The sequence below is a fragment of the Arvicola amphibius genome, chromosome 3, assembly GCF_903992535.2.
Source record: "Arvicola amphibius chromosome 3, mArvAmp1.2, whole genome shotgun sequence".
In the NCBI taxonomy this organism is placed as follows: Eukaryota; Metazoa; Chordata; class Mammalia; order Rodentia; family Cricetidae; genus Arvicola; species Arvicola amphibius.
This window is the reverse complement of record NC_052049.1, coordinates 80662256-80681733: the sequence shown is the minus strand read 5'-3', so window position 1 is coordinate 80681733 and position 19478 is coordinate 80662256.

The window sequence follows — 19478 nt, the reverse complement described above, 5'->3', positions numbered from 1 at the left end:
TATCTATTTTTGGTGAATGATTTGAGCACGAGGCTCAGCAGCACTGGGTACAAATGTATTCAAATCGACACTAAGGAAGCTGTAGATTTCTGATGTGAAACACAACTAGTATTTTTCTGAGTGCCAGAGAAGCTAAAGAAGATGAAAGTTTTTCTAGTATGGCAGTGAGAATACAAAAATCAACAGCACAGCTGCAATTTATGAGCTGTGCTTGCACGATATAGGATGTGGTATCTACATTTTCAGCTGACTGGTTTCTCATAATGGATTTTAAGTGATATGTAAATCGATGGCCTGTAAAGGGGAATGAAATGAAGAGAAATACATTTTTAGAGACAAAGCAAGGAAAGTGTGGTAACTCCAAATACAGCCACCTCACACATGAGGCCTGAGAAAATCCATGTTGATGCTGCTATGTGGTTCTGTTAGTTAATTACTACTCTGCTCCTTGATATAAGCATTCCTAACACTCTCACTCTATCGCTGAGAATTCCTGAGAAAACAGACAATTGGCTTCAGTGATGCAGCTAGCAAAAGACAGAGGTAGGTACAGTTTAAACATACCACCTCTCTGGATTAATGTCATTACACTGAAGCGTCTCACCACCCCTTCAAAGATTCATCAGCTGCTCACCTCTGAAAGGATCCCCTACATACAAAGCAGACAGTTCTTTTAAAGGTTGAGTAAATATGGGTGCATGTCAGCTCTGAGCATTTTCACTTAATCAACCTCCTGGCTAAAATCATTTACAATGTCTTGAAGAAGCAAGAAGAACTCTTGAGTCAGTGAAAGAAAAATCTGGGGGGGACCTCTTCCTGAAAGGAGGTTTCTCAGGTGACCATATCTGATTGGACTTAGAGCTCTTGATCTAAAGAAAAATGTAGGAAAGAGTTAAATGAATGATGTTACTGTCCTGTCCTGTGCTTTACAGTAAGACTGTATGAGCAGTGTTTATTTGACATTAAACAACAAAACAAAAATTAATACCAATCAGAATAACCATAAAACAGGTCCATTGCAGGGAGGTCGTAAGTATTTGTCTAAAGAATTTGACATTGCATTTTCAGGCAAAGTAAATGTCTCTCAAATCTCTGTCTTTCTATTTACTAATGGGGTAAAAGAATGTGTGCTAGAAATATTGGGAGCTCTTGTTCTCTAATGTAAGTTCCTTTACTGAAAATTTATTTCTATGTTCCTTCCTTCCTTCCTTCCTTCCTTCCTTCCTTCCTTCCTTCCTTCCTTCCTTCCTTCTTCCCTCCCTCCCTCCCTCCCTCCCTCCCTCCCTCCCTTCCTTCCTCCCTCCCTTCCTTCCTCCCTACCTTCTTTTCCTTCTCATGCTGGATTTTCCCAATACTGTTTCTTCTCCATTGCCTTCCTTTGCGTATACTCACTCACTTTTTCCTTGGACAGAGGGAATGCTCTTCAAAAATAAACATTTTATACAAGTGTCTCTACTTGGACAACACTTTTCATCCAACTTGCACAGTTCCCTCCCTGTATTTCTTACATGCAAAGCAGTAATCAAAAGTTTCCCATTTTATTGAAGTGTCTCAAAATACTATTCAAATCTGCAGTTAAACTTGCTTACCAAGAAGTTTCATTGTCAGTGAACTTCTACCTGGGATGGGAAAGAAAATATTATTCCCTGTAGCTGGCTGCATTCGTGGCTAAGTGTATTTATAAGTGAGAAGTTCTTTTTTAATACAAAGCTGAATTTATCTTCTCTGTTCACAACTCCACACACTGGATGAGTGTAAGATTTTGAGCCCATCTTCCAGCCCTAGACATATGAAATCTCATGTCCCTTCTCTACTCCTGTACCCCGAAGAGGGTTTGAATAACACAGCTGGCTTTCCATTTTCCTATTTTGATTCTACTGAGTAAGAAAAGTGGGAGGGAGAGAAATTCCTAAAATCTTTTTATTATTTTGATTACTAAGAATAACTGAAGCAGAACACTGATTATGAAGCAAATGAATTTAAACTAAATTTGTGAGTGAATGTGGTTTGCTTAGCTAGATCCTAAAAATGCCTACAGCCACTTGAAGTCACCCAACAAAAGACCTTTCAGAAGTGCGGTAAGTAGAAATCAGAGAAAAGATGCAGCCTTTTTAGCTGTGATTAAAATATCTTGCATCTTTAAATTTAAAAATTGAGGATTTCAGGACATATTTCTATGTTATTTCTAAATATGGAGTTCTTCCTCCATGCACCAGTTTCATGATTTCTAGACCTCTGTTCATGAGAAAGACAAAATGGAACCCCTGGCCTTGTTCCTTTTCATTGTTTTTTTTTTTTTTTATCAGTTTGATTCTTTTTTGACTCTTGTACATCTTAACTGGTGGCTTTCCAACCCTGCATATTCCAAAACTGAAAAAGTTTTTCAATATATACTTAAGCCTTCCTCTTTTTACAGTAGCTTTTAGCCATGTTGACTGGGTTGACATTTGGGAGATCTTGGACAATAGAAACACGAGATCATATTTCTGAGAGTTATCTTGATTGTCTGCCTGAGTATTTTGATAGCTATCCACAGTGAGGTCATCGCCTGACAAGAACTTCTCAGAACATACTTCTGTCTCAAAGAGACTTATGACTGAGAGTTTTGATTTGAGTCTTGGGCTATCATCTGTTATAACATGGTGTTTTCCAACTCATGGCCACTGTTCATCTCTGGAAAATTGTAAGTCATATATGGTTGTTACATCAAGTTTCTTAAAAAAATAATTTAGGTATCTGACTGAGTCCTAGTTCAGTCTTTTACCCATAGATTTATTCTTTTAACGGTGACCTAGATTACCTAGAAGTTTTTTTTTTTTCCTGGAACTTATTTATTATTTATTTATTTTTAACATTTAACAATTATCCTCTCTTGTTTTAAATGCTAGGATTCTATCTTGCATCTCTAGCATTGTGTTGCTGAAGATTGTTCTCTGAGATCTCTGTTCAAGTTCCTAAATCTTTCTATTCTAGATTTCTCTCAGTTTCTATTTTCTTCGTGGATTTTAATTTCATGTGTTGAATAGTTTTCTTCATTTAATTCCATTGTTTCTGTGTGTTTTATGGCTCTAATTAATGAATTTATTTATATCTTTTATACATCCTTGTATATATTCATAACATAGTAGTTATTTTGAAGTCCTTGTCTTGGGCTTCAATTATTTTGCATTTCTTGTGAACTAGTACTGCAATATGTTTGCTCAGCTCTAGCATATTATCTTTGCTATTATCTATGTATTTGTATGGCAGTATCTAGACATCTGCCTTTGGATGATTGGTATTTTAGGTTCTGATATAATGTCTTGTGTCTGTTGGATGTGTGTTCTCGTCCTTGATTTCTATTGTCCTCTTTGATCATTAGGAAAGCATGTTAGTGTGGGTTGCCTGGTAGGGAATGCTCCTGAGATTCTGTCATGTGTTGTCCCTGGGGTTCCTGTATAGAAAGCACTTCTTGATATTGGGAGCTGACACTAAGAAATGGGAATATTCTAATAAGGGCTTGCTGAAAGGGTCCATAAGAAGCAGAAAGCCTGGGTGTGCCAACATGTTTCCTCTGGGAATGGACTCAGAAGGTGGTTTGGTACAGAGCTGGGAGGAACAATGGAAGACTGGAAGTGAGGAAGAGGGAGAGTAAATCTCTTGATTCCCTATACAGCATGGCTGGTGAGTTCCCAAGAACTGCAACTGATGAGTGAGAGAAAAAGTCAAAATCATCTTCATAATAAAGAAATTCTCTTGGGAGTAGCATGCCCTGGTTTCCTAAGTAGCAATGCACTAAATTGATGCATTACCAATGAATTTTCTAAGAGAGTATTTCTCTGAAAGTTATATCTCCTATGCCCCAAGTTTCCAGGTGTTGCAGAGTAAAATGATGTCAGGTTGATACTTTTTTAGCTTTTTCCAATTAGAATTCAAATATAATGATGAACTTCAGAAGTATCCAGCACTTTTACAAGCACTCACCTTAATTAGGTTATGTCACACAAAGAAGTTATTGCTGCACATACATTTCAGGAACTGGGAAGGACTTTAGCTTCTTTGCTTCTTCCTCTTCTGAAGTATTATCATTGTATCAGAGTCCCAACTAGAAAGTAAAGATACTAAACCACCAAGATTCAAGTATTACTTGGACTTACTCTGACTAGAGCTAAGAAAAAATGTACAAACTCATCCATAAGTAGAATTACTAACTTTACCTGAAGGATGAACAAAGAGGTTTGTGAAGGATTTAAATCAGCCAGGGGACACTACACATCCATTGGAATATATATATATATATATATATATATATATATATATATATATATTGCTTCTGAGGTGTTATTTTTTTTAAATTTTTATTTTATCATTGGAACAAATAAAAGCCTTTTTTTATTATACATATTAATCCCAGTTCTCACTGCCTCCCCTCTGCCCATTCCCTCTACCTCCCTCCACCCCTTACCCTTCCACTCCCCAGAGAGGGCTAGGCAAATTGCTCCAAGGAAGGATCAAGGCCCTCCCCACTATATCCAGACTGAGCAAGGTATCCATCCAGAGAGAATAGATTCCAAAAAGCCAGAACAAACAGCAGTAATGAATCTTGGTACCACTGCCAGTGGCCCTGGAATCTATCCCAGGCATACAGCTGTTACCCACATTAGAGGGTCTAGCTTGGTCCTATACAAGTTCCCTTCCTATCTGGCCAGAGTTGGTGAGCTGTTTCAGTGGATATCCCCAACATTGTCTTGATTTCTTTGTTCAAATTCTCCTTACACTCATCAACTGGACTTTGGGAGCACAGCCCAGTGCTCTACTATGGGTCTGCCCCTATCTCTATCAGTTGCTGAATAAAGGTTCTATGGTGACATTTAACATAGTCATCAATCTCAAAACAGGACAGGACCAGTTCAGGCACCCTCTCCAATACTGATTAAGGTCTCAGCTGGGGTCATCCTTGTAAATTCCTGGAAATTTTTCTAGTGCCAGGCTTCTTGCTAGCCCCATAATGGCTTCCTCAATTAAAATATCTTTCCTTGCTCTCATCTTCCCTTCTGCCCCATGCCCCATGTTCCCATTTTTTTTCAGGAGATCTTTTCTATTTCACCTTTCCAGAGGGATCTATATGTTTCTCTTAGGGTACAACTTGTTACTTAGCTTCTCTAGGGTCATAGAAAATATCCATTAGCTTTACAGCTAGTATTCACTTACGAGTGAGTACATAGAATGTTTATCTTTCCGTTTCTGGGTTCCCTCACTCAGGATGAGTTTATCTAGTTTTATCTATTTGCATGCATATTTCAAGATGTCATTGTTTTTTAGCACTGAGTAGTACTCTAATGTGCAAATATACCACATTGTCATTATTCATTCTTTGGTTAAGGGGCAACTAGGTTGTATCCAGATTCTAGATATTACAAATAATGCTGCTATGAACATAGCTGAACAAATGTCCTTATAGTATGATTGAGCATCCTTTGTGTATATACCCAAGAGTGATATTCCTGACACAGACTGATTCCTAATTTTCTGCAAAACAGCAATACTGATTTTCAGAGTGGTTGTACAAGTTTACATTCCCCTCAGCAATGGAGGAGTGTTCTTCTTATTCCACGTGCTCTCCAGCATAAGCTATCATTGGTGTCTTACCTTAACCATTCCGATGACTATAAGATGGTATCTCAGCATCATTTTGATCTGCATTTCCCTGATGACTAATATATTGAACATTTCTTTAAATATTTTTTGACCACTTGAGATTCTTCTGTTGGGACTTCTATATTTACATATGTACCCCATTTTTAATTAGATTGTTATTAATTATTAGAATTTTGATTTCTAATTCTCTGAATTCATTATATATTTTGGAGATCAGTCCTCTGTTTGATGTGAGATTGATGAAGCTTTTTTCCCATTCAGTATGCTGCTTTTTTGTCTTATTGACTGTGTCCTTTACTTTATAGAAGTTTCTCAATTTCAGGAGGTCCAATTTATTTATTGTTGCTCTCAGTGTTTGTGCTATTGGTGTTGTACTTAGAAAGTGGTCTCTTGTGCCCATGAATTGAAAACTACTTCCCATTTTCTCTTCTATCACATTCAGTGTGGTTGGATTTATATTGACGTCTTTAATCCATTTGGACTCAAGTTTTGTACATGGGCATAGATATGGATCTATTTACATTCTTATATGTGTTGAGATATAGTTATACCAGCCCCATTTGTTGAAGATGCTTTCTTTTTTTCCATTGTATAATTTTAGCTTCTTTGTCAAAAGTCAGGTGTTCTTAGGTGTGTGGGTTAATAGCTGCATCTTTGATTTGATACCATTGGTCAATCCCTCTATTTTTATGCCAATACCAAGCTTTGTATAATGATGTAGCTCTATAATAGAGTTTTATTTCAGGGATGGTGGTGCCTCTGAAACTTCCTTTATTGTACAGGTTTGTTTTGGCTATCCTGGGTTTTTTGCTTTTCCATATGAGGCTGAGTATTGCTCTTTCAAGGTCTGTGAAAAAAATTTGTTGGGATTTTAATGGGAATTGCATTGAATCTATAGATTGCTTTGGTAGGATTGCCATTTTTAACATGTTTATCCTACCTATTATTCAAGAGCAGGAAGATTTTTCCATTTTCTGATATCTTCTTCAATTTCTTTCTTCACAAACTCAAAGTTCTCTTTGAACAGGTCTTTCACTTCTTTGGTTAGTTTTACTCCAAGATATTTTATTATTTGTGGCTATTGTGAAGGGTGATGTTTCTCTTATTTCTTTCTCAGCTTCTTTGTCACTTTCATATAGGAGGGCTACTGATTTTTTTAAGTTGATCTTGTATCTTGCCACATTACTGAAGGTATTAGTTGGAAGGTAGGCCGCTTGTTGGTTCCTGACTGCTCAGCCCCAAATAATCACGTGGAAACTATATTATTTAAATCACTGCTTGGCCCATTATCTCTAGCTTCTTGTTTGCAAACTCTTACTTTTGGCTGAGGTTTTTATCCTGCCCAGTTCCCACAGTAATTAAGTTCCAATGAAATCACACAGATGTCTACATTAATTATAAATTGATTGGCCTATTAACTCAGGCTTCTTATTAACTCTTAAAACTTATATGTCAGATTCAGAGTTCTTGGATTTTTTGTTTTGTTTTGTTTTGTTTTTTTAGACGATGACAGGGGGAGTGCAGTGGGACAATGTTCTTTTATTCTGTCAATTGTATTATTTTTTAATAAAATGCTGATTGGGCAGTAGCCAATCAAGAAGTAGAATCATGGCAATGAGAATTCTAGGAAGAGGGAAGTTTCAGTTTGCTGTTGTGTTCCAGTCTCAGAGGAAGCAAGATGTGACTGCCTCACCAAAAATAAATAAATAAATAAAAATAAAAAATAAAATAAAAACTAAGCCAAGTGGCTAACTCAGAAAAGAATTATGGGCTAATGTAAGTTATAAGAATTAGTAAATAATAAATCTGAGCTAATGGGCCAATTAGTTTATAACTAATGTAGACCTCTGTGTGATTCTTTTGGGTTTAACTGCTGCAGAACAGGGTGGGAGAGTGCTGGAAGGGGCTGCTCCCAGCCACTTAGTCCCAAATTAATCACAGAGAAACTGTATTCATTAAATCACTGCCTAGCCTATTAGCTCTAGCTTCTTATTGGAAAACTCTTACATTAATTTAACACATTTCCATTAATCTGTATTTTGTCAAATCCTTTTCAGCATCTAATAAGATGATTTTATGTTTTTTTCTTTCATTTATTTGTATGATGGATTACAAAGGTGGATTTTTGTATGTTGAAATGTTCCTGCATCTCTGGGATGAAACTGATTTGACCGTGGTGTATTATTTTTAATGTGTTTTTGGATTTGGTTTGCCAGTATTTTATTAAGTATTTTTGTTTCAATATTCATGAGGGAAATCAGTCTATAATTCTCTATCTTGGTTGTGTCTTTGTTTGGTTTGTGTATTAGAGTAACTGTAGCATCATAAAAAGAGTTTGGCATTGTTCCTTCTGTTTCTAACTATGTAGAACACTTTGAAAGAGTTTTGGTATTAGCTCTTCTTTCAAGTTCTGGTAGAATTTGGCACTGAAACCATCTGACACTGGGCTTGTTAGTAACTTTGTTTGTTTGTGAGGCTTTTGATGACTGCTTCTATTTCCTTGCAAGATATAGGTTTATTTGAATTATTCACCTGGTGTTGATTTAATTTTGATATGTGGTACCTATCCAGAAAATTGTCCATTTCTTTTACATTTTCCAATTTTGTGGAGTACAGGTTTTTGTAGTATGACATAATGTTTTTTTCTGAAATTTCACAATGTCTGTTGTTTTGTCCCCCTTTTCATTTCTGATTTTGTTAATTTGTGTGTTCTCTCTCTCATTTTGATAAGTTTGGATAAGAGTTTGTCTATCTTGTTGATTGATTTCTCAAAGAACCAGCTCTTTGTTTCATTGATTCTTTGCATTATTTTCTTTTTTCCTATTTTATTAATTTCAGCCCTCAATTTGATTATTTCTTGTCATCTCCTCCTGGCTGAGTCTGCTTCTTTTTGTTCTAGAGCTTTCATGTGTGCTGTTAAGTCACTACTTTGAGCTTTTTTCATTTTCTTTTTTTTTTTTGCCTTGTGTACTTTTTTTTTATTAAAGATTTCCATCTTCTTCCCTCCTCCTCTCCCTTCCCTCCCCTCCCCTCCACCCATATCCCCACTCCACCCCTCTCCAAGACAAAGAGCCATCAGGGTTCCCCTCACTATGCTAAGTCCAAGGTCCTCCCAGATCCCCCTAAGTCCAGGAAGGTGAGCAACCAAACCGACAAGGCTCACAGTGAGCCCGTCCATGCTATAGAGATCACGTTCATTGCCGTTGTCCTTGGTTTCTCAGTCCTCCTCCACCGTCAGCCACATTCAGAGAGTCCGGTTTGGTCCCCTGTTCCATCAGTCCCACTCCAACTGGACATTTTCTTTTTGTAAGCGCTTAGTGCTATGAACTTTCCTCTTAGAACACAGATTTCATAGTGTTCTATATGTCAGGATATGTTGTGCCTTCATTTTTGTTGAATTCTGGGAGATTTTAATTTCTTTCTTTATTTCTTCCTTGACACAAGGGTAGTTCAATAGAGCACTGTTTAATTTCCATGAGTTTGTAGTCTTTCTTCAATTAGTGTTGTTGCTAAATTCTAAATTCTAACTTTAAACCATGGTGATCTGATGAGATAGAGGGGTTATTTTAATTTTTTTTGTATGTGTTGAGGTATGCTTTGTTACCAAATATGTGGTCAATTTTAGAGAAGGTTCCATGAGGTGCTGAAAATAAGGCATATTCTTTTGTGTTTGGGTGAAATGTTCTGTAATGTCTGTTAAATTCATTTGTGTCACAACATCTGTAAGTTCTCTTATTCCTCTGTTAAGTCTCTGTCTGTTTGTCCTGTCCATTGGGGAGAGTTCGGTATTGGAGTCTACTATTAGTGTGTGGTGTTTGATGTGTGATATAAGCTTTACTAGTGTTTCTTTTGTATATGTGGGTGCTCTTGTATTGGGGGCATAGATGTTCAGAATTGAGACTTCACCTTGATGGATTGTTCCTGTGATGAGCACGAAGTGTTTTTCTCTATCTTTTTGGACAGATTTTGTTAGGTAGTAGGATAACTACACCTGTTGGTTTCTTAGATATATTTGATTGGAACACCTTTTCCCAACCCTTTACTCTGAGCTAATATCTGCCTTTGAGGTTGAGGTGTGTTTCTTGTATACAGCAGAAGGATGAATCCTGCTTTCATATCCACTCTCTTAGCCTGTGTCTTTTTATAGGTGAATTGAGTCCATTGATATTAAAAGATATTAAAGACAAGTGATTGTTAATTTCTGTTATTTTTGTAGTACTGTTTGTGTTTCCCTTCTTTGGGGTTTGCTTTTGTGAGGTTATCTGTTGCCTGTGTTTTTATGGATGCAGTTAGCTTCCTTGGGTTGAAGTTTCCTTTCTAGTACTCTCTGTAGGGCTGGATTTGTGGATGGGTATTGTTTAAATCTGGTTTAGTCATGGAATATCTTTTCTCCTTCTATGGTGATTGAAAGCTTTGTTGGGTATGGTAGTCTGGGTTTGCACCCATGGTCTCTTAGTGTCTGCAGCATATCTGCCCAGGAACTTCTGTCTTTCATGGTGTCCACTGAGAAATTTATAACATCTTCAACACCTGAGAGTATCTCTTCCATCTCTTGTATTCTGGTGGTTATGCTTTCCTCAGTTGTTTCCATTCATTTACTCAGATTTTCCATTTCCAGAATTAGCTTTGCTTGAGTTTTTTTTTTTTTAATCACCTCTACTTCAATCTTCAAGTCGTGAACTGTTCTCTTTTCTTCATCTGTTTGATTGTTTTTTCATGGTTTTCTTTGAGAGAAATATTGAGTTCTTTTAATATTTTATCTTTTTCTCCATTTCTTTAAAAATGTTTTTGTTTCCTCCTTAAAGGTCTAGTTCTCCATCCTCATAAAGTTGTGTTTAAAATAATTTTGTTCTGCTTCTTCTGGGTTAGGATGATCAAGTCTTCTGGTTTTATGACCACTGGGTTCTGGTGTTACCATGTTGCTTTTTAGGTTGTTAGATGAATTCTTGCATTGGAGCCTACCCATCTCTTCATTCAATTTATGCCAGCATTGTCTTTGTGTCTTGGTCCAGTCCTTGCAGTGAGTGTCTCTGTCTTGGGAACCGTTCTTGATCTGCTCTGTAGCTCAGGGGTTTTGGAGCAGCTTATCTGCAGGAAACTCATCTGCTGGCTGCCTATAGAAACCAACACAGTGGGTGAGGGGCCCGGGTTTTTCCCAGTGTGAAGGGCCTAGAGAACACAGTGTCCTGCTGAGTGGCTGGTCACTCACCTCTTGGACCTCTTTGTGTAAGAGCAGGCTCTATTTCTGAATTCTACTCATAGTCCTTCTTTAACAGGTAATTATTATGAATAAGTGAATTAAAATAATCTTAATGTATATAGTAACAACAAAAATGTAATTTAAATGCTTTTATATATTTAATTATAGATTTTTTCAAAATAGTTATAATGATTTTTCGAACATACCAACACACTTTTCACAAATAATTAGAAAGCATTGTCAAGAGGTAGAATGAGATTTTAGTGACTACTATCGAAGACTATTAGATATTATACAAAATTATTTTCCTGCTGGTTGTTAATTTTTAATGGAATACCAGCAGACATCTCATTTTCAAATACCTTAAAATGTAAAATACTTGTAAGAATGATATTTTCAATAAATTATTGAAATATTTTAGCATTATCTCAAGTGTTACCTCTGTAGACTCTTGATGATGATAACTGAATAAAATATTTACCATTCTGATAACTTTTAATAAGTAGAAAAATCTAGTTATTATGTAGCTTACTGAGAATGTCTAATTGTTCTTGAAATAATACATTCTTTCAGCATGCTACTTTGGAGAGCTGTTACAGCTCTATCAGAAATACTGCAAATATTATAAATATTGATAGTTTTCAGCTTTTTTCAGGAGCAAAATTGATGCTATATGATTTTATACATTTTCAATTAAAACCAATAACAGATTAACTTACATTCCAAATTCATAGCACAAGCACATAAAATATAGACTTTTATATTCCTGCTTGGTTCTATTGGAGAGATTTTATGAGTCTAATTATTGTGAATTTGGAACATCTGGTCAATTATCATTTTGTTCATTAGAAAACACTAGGAAGAGTTTTTGTTATGCTTGCTTTTGGCATGTTCTAAAACAGTTCAATCTCATACTCACTTTTCATTCTCACTGGGACCATATGCTCTTTTTATCTAAGTAAGGTCACCAAAAGGCAAAGAAAAGTAGCATTTTACAGTGAAAGAGTTCTCAATAACTTCCTCAGAGGCCAGAGCATTGTAAAGTGTGAATCAATAAGTTAACACCTTAAACCACTCTCATCCAATATATATGCTTCAATTATCTTAACAAATAGATAAATAAATATGCTTTTATCTCCTGAATATTTGATTTTTCTTGAATTTGAATATTAAAAAAAGAAATCATCAGAAGGCAGGGCTCAGTTATCCAGTAAAGCTAGATAAATCTCCTGCCAGACATTCTATTTTGTCTGTAGAAGAATGTCTGGGGATCAATAAGGGATAGCCTGAAGCAGTACAGGCATTTGCTATTTCACTTGGCTGCCTACCAGAAACAAATGATAATAATAAATACTGAAGATTCAGCACATGTAAATGTATAGGCCACAGAAGAATCAATCTGGAACAGTACAGTAAATGACTCTACTGATAACTAGCATTCGTGGTGCCAGAAGGTGGTGTTCCAGCTGTTGGGGGAGAAAAGTCATCAACAGTCTAAGACAGCTTTGGAGTCTTACAGTACAAGAATAACATGCCAGTCAAGGATATGTTCCTTCTTTATCTCCTGCCTTCTCTAAATTTGACCAATTTAAAATTACATATATATATATATATATATATATATATATATATATATATATATAATTTATTTTCTTGTCAGTAAAAGTGGAAATGAATGAGTGTTTGTAGGGAACAGCTTTCTCATTTTCCTACACCAATAAGTATATATAGTGATTTACATTGAAAGTGGATTTACCATTTTATTTAGAGGATTGTGCTGCATGTTATCAAATGAGTCATTACAGTGGTCCACTTTGTTCTGATATTCCTGAGAATGTAGAGTCACAGCGCTGATGTCACTTCCCAGAGGCCAATAAAATATGCACAGTATTTGTGGAGATCCATTCACACTTGTGCAATAAATTCAGGTTTTCACACTGAAAATTCTAATGTAAAGTAGCAGAGAAATCTAGAAAGTGAGTGATTTTCAGGAAAAATAAGCATTAAGATTTAGAAATAAACAATGATATCATTAATTGTAGTGTTTTAAAGTCACAGTGGCATAAAAAAGCAGCTTAATTCCTTTAATTAGATGAATGAGTGATTTTGAAAGTAACATTTTAATAAATTTAGAACTTAGACAACAATTACCCTAAGAGAGACATACATAGATCTAATTTACTTTGGACGTAGAAAAAGACAAAATCTCCTGAGTAAACTGGGAGCATGGGGACCTTGGGGTGGGTTGAAGAGGAGGGGAGAGGCAGGGAGGGGAGCAGAGAAATATGTAGAGCTCAATTAAAAATCAAATTAATAAATAAAATAATAAAAAGAAAGGAATGAGTGAATTTGAAAATGGTAGTATTAATCAATGAATACCAAGCAAATTATGAAGTTTCAAGGGCAAAAACACAGAATATACTACTTTCATTTAACAATGTAGTAAACTAATTTATATATAAAACAAAGAAATTATTGATGATGTAATAGATAAAATACTCTTCATTACTAGAAACCTGGAGTCCATTAAAGGTGAGTCTAAGCGGGAATGCTTCATGATAAGGTTATCATATGAACTCAGTCATTTAAAGAAGAATTTGATAGATCCTGAGATGAGGATCTTGATCTTGAGCACTGGAACAGACTCATACCCTCAGTACCTGAGAACATCTATGCCTACATTTTGCAAATAATAGCCATTTGAATAAAAATTAGAAAGGGATAAGGAATTACTGTTATTGGAGAGCATCAGGGTCATTTTGAAATTACATATGAGATACTTCTTACATACAAATAAGCCACTAACTCTGATACCAATTATAGTTATTTCAAAGAAAAAGGCAATCAGGGTGGTGGTGGCACACACCTTTAATCCAAGTGCTTGGATCTCTGTGAGTTTGAAGACAGCCTGGTCTATAGAGCTAATTTCAGGCCAGCTAGGGCTGTTATATGGAGAAACCAATCTCAGGAAGAAAAAAAAAGAATGAAAAAACGAAAGAAAGAAAGAAAGAAAGAAAGAAGGAAAGAAAGAGTGAAAGAAAGAAAAAAAAGTAAGAAAGAAAATGGCCCCCAAAGGGGTGACAGTAATAGGAGGTGTGGTCTTGTTGAAGTGAGGCTTTGTTGGAGAAAGTGTGTCACTGTGGGAACGGGTGTTGGGATCTCTTTTACTCATGTTTCACTCAATGTGACACTCAGTCAACTTTCTGTTGCCTTCTAATCAAGATGCAGCAAGCACCATCTCTGCCTGCTCACCACCATGCTCCTGCCATGATGATAATGATCCTCTTAAATGGTCAGCAAGCCACCCCAATTAAATGCTTTCCTTATAAAAGTTGCCATGGTCATAGTGTCTCTTTACAGCATTAGAAAACTAAGACACCAATTTAGTTTAAACAAAACTACTAATTTCATTTTGCACATATATATACTACCCTCTACCCCTTTCCTGAATTATTTTTGCTGCAAATTGGAAAAAAGTAAAATAACAAAAGCATCTTCTTTGAATGAGTCCTTAGAACTGTAATAGGTTGCACTTCCTGAAAATTATAGAGGAATAGAATTGAGAGATTAAATTCAATATCCCCAAGAAGTCCTGTTGCTCATGGATGTAAACAGTGCTGATATATAACTCTTAGATGTTGGTAGGAGATTTTTGTTCATTTTTTAGCCACTCAAAACTGAAATAATCACACAGAAACTATATTATTTGCAAGACTGTTTGGCCATCAGCTTAAGCATATTTTTAGCTAGCTCTTATATCCTAAACTCACCCATCTACATTAATCTGTGCATCACCAGAAGGTTGTGGTCTACCAGCAAATTTTCAGTAGACTCTGGCAAAGGCATCTGTCTCCTGTGTAGCCACATGGTTTCTCTCCAACTCAAACCTACTCTCTCTATATATCTCTGTTTGGATTTCTAACCTGATTCTACTATATTAAGCCATTGGCCAAAATCAGCTTCATTCATTAACCAATAAAAGAAAAACATATACAGAAACTCTTCCTACACTATTTCCCCTTTTCCATTTAAATAAAAAACGTTTAAACTTTAACATTGTAAAATCAAATATAACAAAACAGGTATTAAGCAAGATTTATAGTCACAATATTTATATCTCTTTTACCTTTTATCATAACTAAGAAAAGCTACAATTATATCTATTCTTCACATCCACCAAAAACACCAGAACGATATAATATTACCTAAGTTAACAGAAAGTGCATTGTCAGCAAACTTCCAAAATTCTAGAATTTTCAGAGACATTTCACAGCCTGGACAATCACCCAAAGTTCTTCTGTAGCATTGGGGCACCCATATTCAGTCTACAAGCCCATAGTATATGGCAGACTCTTCGCAGAAGCAGGAAATTTCAAAGATCATTCCACCTATATTGATGGTTTGTCAGTGACTTTCTTCTGTGTCCTGCAAATTGTTTAGCAGACTCTTTTTTTTCTTTCATGGAACAAGAACCCCGACAAACCATCTCAACATTAGAGAATTCAGCAGTCCTTTTTCTGTGGGCTGCATGTTCAGTTCATATAGCATAACACCAAGCAGTCCAGGCAAGAGAATTTTCATGCCCAAATGGCTAGGAAACCCCATAACGAGCCTCTTTGATGCCCATCAGCCTCCTGAAGTAGATTGGTGCTGCCAGAAGCAGTTGTGTCTCATTGTCATGAAAAATCCTAAGTTATTGGAATATTTTAAATGCTATATTCTATAAGTCTTTGAAAAGTTTGAAGACTATCTATATAACTGAAATACATCTCTATATATGTAGAAAACCTAACATGACTACAAGCTTGACTATTATAGATGATTATCTATTAATCTGTATTTCTTAATTTTGAATTACCTTTTTAAATGAGTTGCACAAACACAATACCTTAATCAAAAGCAGAACTATACATAAAGCAAAGTCAATCCTAAATTTGTATCAATAAACCAAGATACATACCAATGCAAATTTCTATAGCATATTTCCTTTTAAATGTAAACAAGAATTTATAAACAATCATTTAGGGAGTTTAAACATAATTCTCTTCACACTGCTTCCTGCTTTTTGTTGGATGAAGTATTTGTGTGGGGGGGCAGGGTTCATGAAGACCTTTTGGGTAGTCTTAGTCTGTCAAACCACATTAGTCTGGAAGGAATCCACAGCTTCTCATTTTTTCTTTTTTTGTTTTTTTCTCCTCATTTTTTAATTAAAAATTTCCATCTCCTCCCCTCCTCCTCCCCCTTCCCTCCCCTCCCTTCCACCCATACCCCCACTCCCTCCCTTTCCAGGCCAAAGAGCCATCAGGGTTCCCTTCACTATGTTAAGTCCAAGGTCCTCCCAACTCCCGCTAAGTCCAGGAAGGTGAGCAACCAAACTGACAAGGCTCACAGTGAGCCCGTCCATGCTGTAAAGTCCAAGCCCATCACTGTTGTCCTTGGTTTCTCAATCCTCCTCCACCATCAGCCACATTCAGAGAGTCTGGTTTGGTCGCCTGTTCCATCAGTCCCATTCCAAATGGACTTCCTCTTTTCCAAAGCAACATATCATTAGACACAAATTTTGAAGTCAAGGTACCTTTAAAATATATATGTTGGTTTAGCTTAGCAGCCCATACAATGAAATGTTTCTCTGTACTTAGCTCATTCATAGATACAAAATTAAAAAAGAACACAATAATATACATAATGCAGACTCTCAGTGTGTATTCCATGTTTATGTGACTTATTTTTCTGTACTCCTTTAATCTACAGATGTCTGTGCTGTGTCTCTTTAAAATATTTGTTTTATATTTTAATGATTTACTTTTTTATTACTCTTTCTATTCTTTTTCTTCTGTTTTCCAAGCCTACATAAATTTATTTAAATTGTGACCATTTAGAGGTTTTTTTCATCTGAATTTGTCTTTAGTGTGTATCTGTAATTCTTTTCTGACCAAGACCACTTCTTAAAATGTTAAGTGGCATGACTAGAACTAAGGATGCTTTGCCTTTTGGCTCCACCCAGTCTAACATGGCAGAGGCATGTTCACTGCCTATAACAACCATTCTCTCTGCCCCAGATCAAACACCACACTTGGTCTGTGTCATTATTAAGAGCCAGAGCTGTTCATGCAACTAGCATGAACCAGGAAGTTGCCATTTCAAAACCGCACAGATATTTTTTTCTACTTCTGAATCAGGAAGACCTCTCTTAAAGGAGCTCTAACACTCCTGTTCACCACCAGCAAAGCAGAGCCCATCTGAAAACAAAACGCACCTAAACTTTAGTTTTGGGGGGTGTCTAGTATTCCTTTCCAAGCTTTCTCAGGTTTTATGTGGATTCAGTTGGCATATGTTGATGCACTAATCTGTTGGTGGAGGCTGCTTGTTTATTTTCTCTGCTGCTCAGATCCAAAATAATCACACAGAAGCTATATTATTTGCAATACTGTTTTGCCAATAGCTTAAGCATATTTCTAGCTAGCTCTTCATATCCTAAACTAACCCATCTCTATTAATCTGAGCATCACCACAAGGTCTTAGCCTACCATCTAATTTTCAGCAGGTTCTGGCAGAAGCATCTGTCTCCTGTGGCAGCTACTTGGCTTCTCTCTGACTCCACCTACTCTTTTTCTACATCTCTGTTTGGATTTCTAACCTGGCTTTACTCTGCTAAGCCATTGGCCAAAAGCAGCTCTATTTATTAACCAATAAAAGAAACACATATACAGAACTTCCCACACCACTTAGAGGCACTCACTTTTGTAGCATGGTGAGGGATTGGCCAGTAACTTGTCTACTCTTTCTGTTCTAGGATTTCATCATCACATTTCTGTGATTTCTTCTGAGTAATTATATCTCCAATCCTTGAACATAACTCTTTTGGAAGGAGTACATTGTTTACTTATTTTTTGAGCTCATTATAGCCATGAAGAATGCCACAGAAGAGCCTTGACAAACATCAGGTCTTCAGGCAGTATTAGGAAATCTTGACCTTAGAACACCTTGGCATACAAGGGCAAGACATAAGTTACCATGGTGAAACAGGTCTAATGGAGTTACTTTTGGACAGTGATATATATTTGAATGTTTAACTGCAAGGCATCTTTTCTCAACACAGTTATAAAGAATTAATGAACATTATTTAATCCAACTGCATTGAGGTTCTATTTAGGTAATTGTAACATCCAGGTAATTGTCTTGAACCTTGCCTAGGTTTTCTCCCTGGGTAGGTTCTCTTTGATCTATGTATGCCTAATAATGTGCTATGTATTTTAATCACAGTGTGTGCTATGATTTGAGAACTGTGTAATCTACTATATTTTATCAGAGATGCTAAAAGTCAATTTATACTAAGAATTTCATGGCCACATACCATGAAAGATAACAAAATCTGTGTTTTAAAATTAGAATTGGCATAGATATTGGTGACTCATTATACAAGGCAATTTCAGCTATGGGTCCCTAATATATTTGAAAGGAACCAAGTAAGGGGCTTCAATTTAGAGTATAAGATTGTAGCACCTAACTGAGACTTGGGGGGAAAGGTACCAAAACTGAAGAACCTACAGACTCAAAAGATGGGAATATGGCACTCAAAGAAGGTTGTCTATATTAGTGCCTGTCATCAGTTATAAAGAAGAAATTGTACCTGATCAATTGGTTGCTTCAGTAGAAGAGTATGAAAAATTAAATGTTAAGAAGAGTCTTTCCCTAGGTTAGTGTGGTAGATAGCTTTATGTCAACTTGACACAAACTAAAATTATCTGAGAGAACGAAAACTCAATTAAGAAAATGCATCCATAATATATGACTGTAGGCATAATTGTAGGGAATTTTCTTAATTAGTGATAGATGAGACGGGCCCAACCCACTGTGGGTAGTACTTGGCTCTATAAGATAGCATGCTGAGGAAGCCATAGAGAGCAAGTCAATAGGCAACACTACTCAATAGACTTTAAATTAGTTCCTGTCTCCAGATACATACCCTGTTGGAGTTCTTGTTCTGACTCCTTTCAGTAATGAACAGTGATATAGAAGTACAATCCAATGAATACTTTCCTCACCAAGCTTCTGTGGTGCTGATGTTTCATCATAGCAATAGTCAGACTCACTAGAACAGAAGTTGGTACCAAGACAGTGGGTCATTGCTGAACAGACCTGACTATGTTTTGCAGAGGATTGTGAAAGACTTTGGGACTTCATGCTTAGAAGAGCCACTGAATGTTGAGAGTTCTTTGGGCTGTTCTATTGAAGCTTTGAACATAAGAATGCAAATAGAGCATTGCACTGCAAGCTGTGGAGTTTTAACTTGAGTTTCTGTGAAAAATAATCTATCAAGTCATTTTTGTGAAGAATTTGTGGTGTCTGGTTAGCTGGAGCTGAAAAATAATCTGTGATTAATTAGAGACCAAAATCACTGAAGAAAAACCTGATGCCAGATAGGTAGAGCTGAGAAATTAATGGTAATTAAAATAGAGCAGCCTCACTGAGATGAAATCTTCTGGGAAGAGTATCTGAGAATCAGCACACAAAAACTGTGTTCCAGGGATGGCTAACATGTATTTTGCACTGGCAGTCATACTTGGCAATGTAAAAGCCATCCAAGTAGTACTGACTTTGAAGGTATAAAAAAGTCATGGAAAGCAGCTGAGGCTTGTCA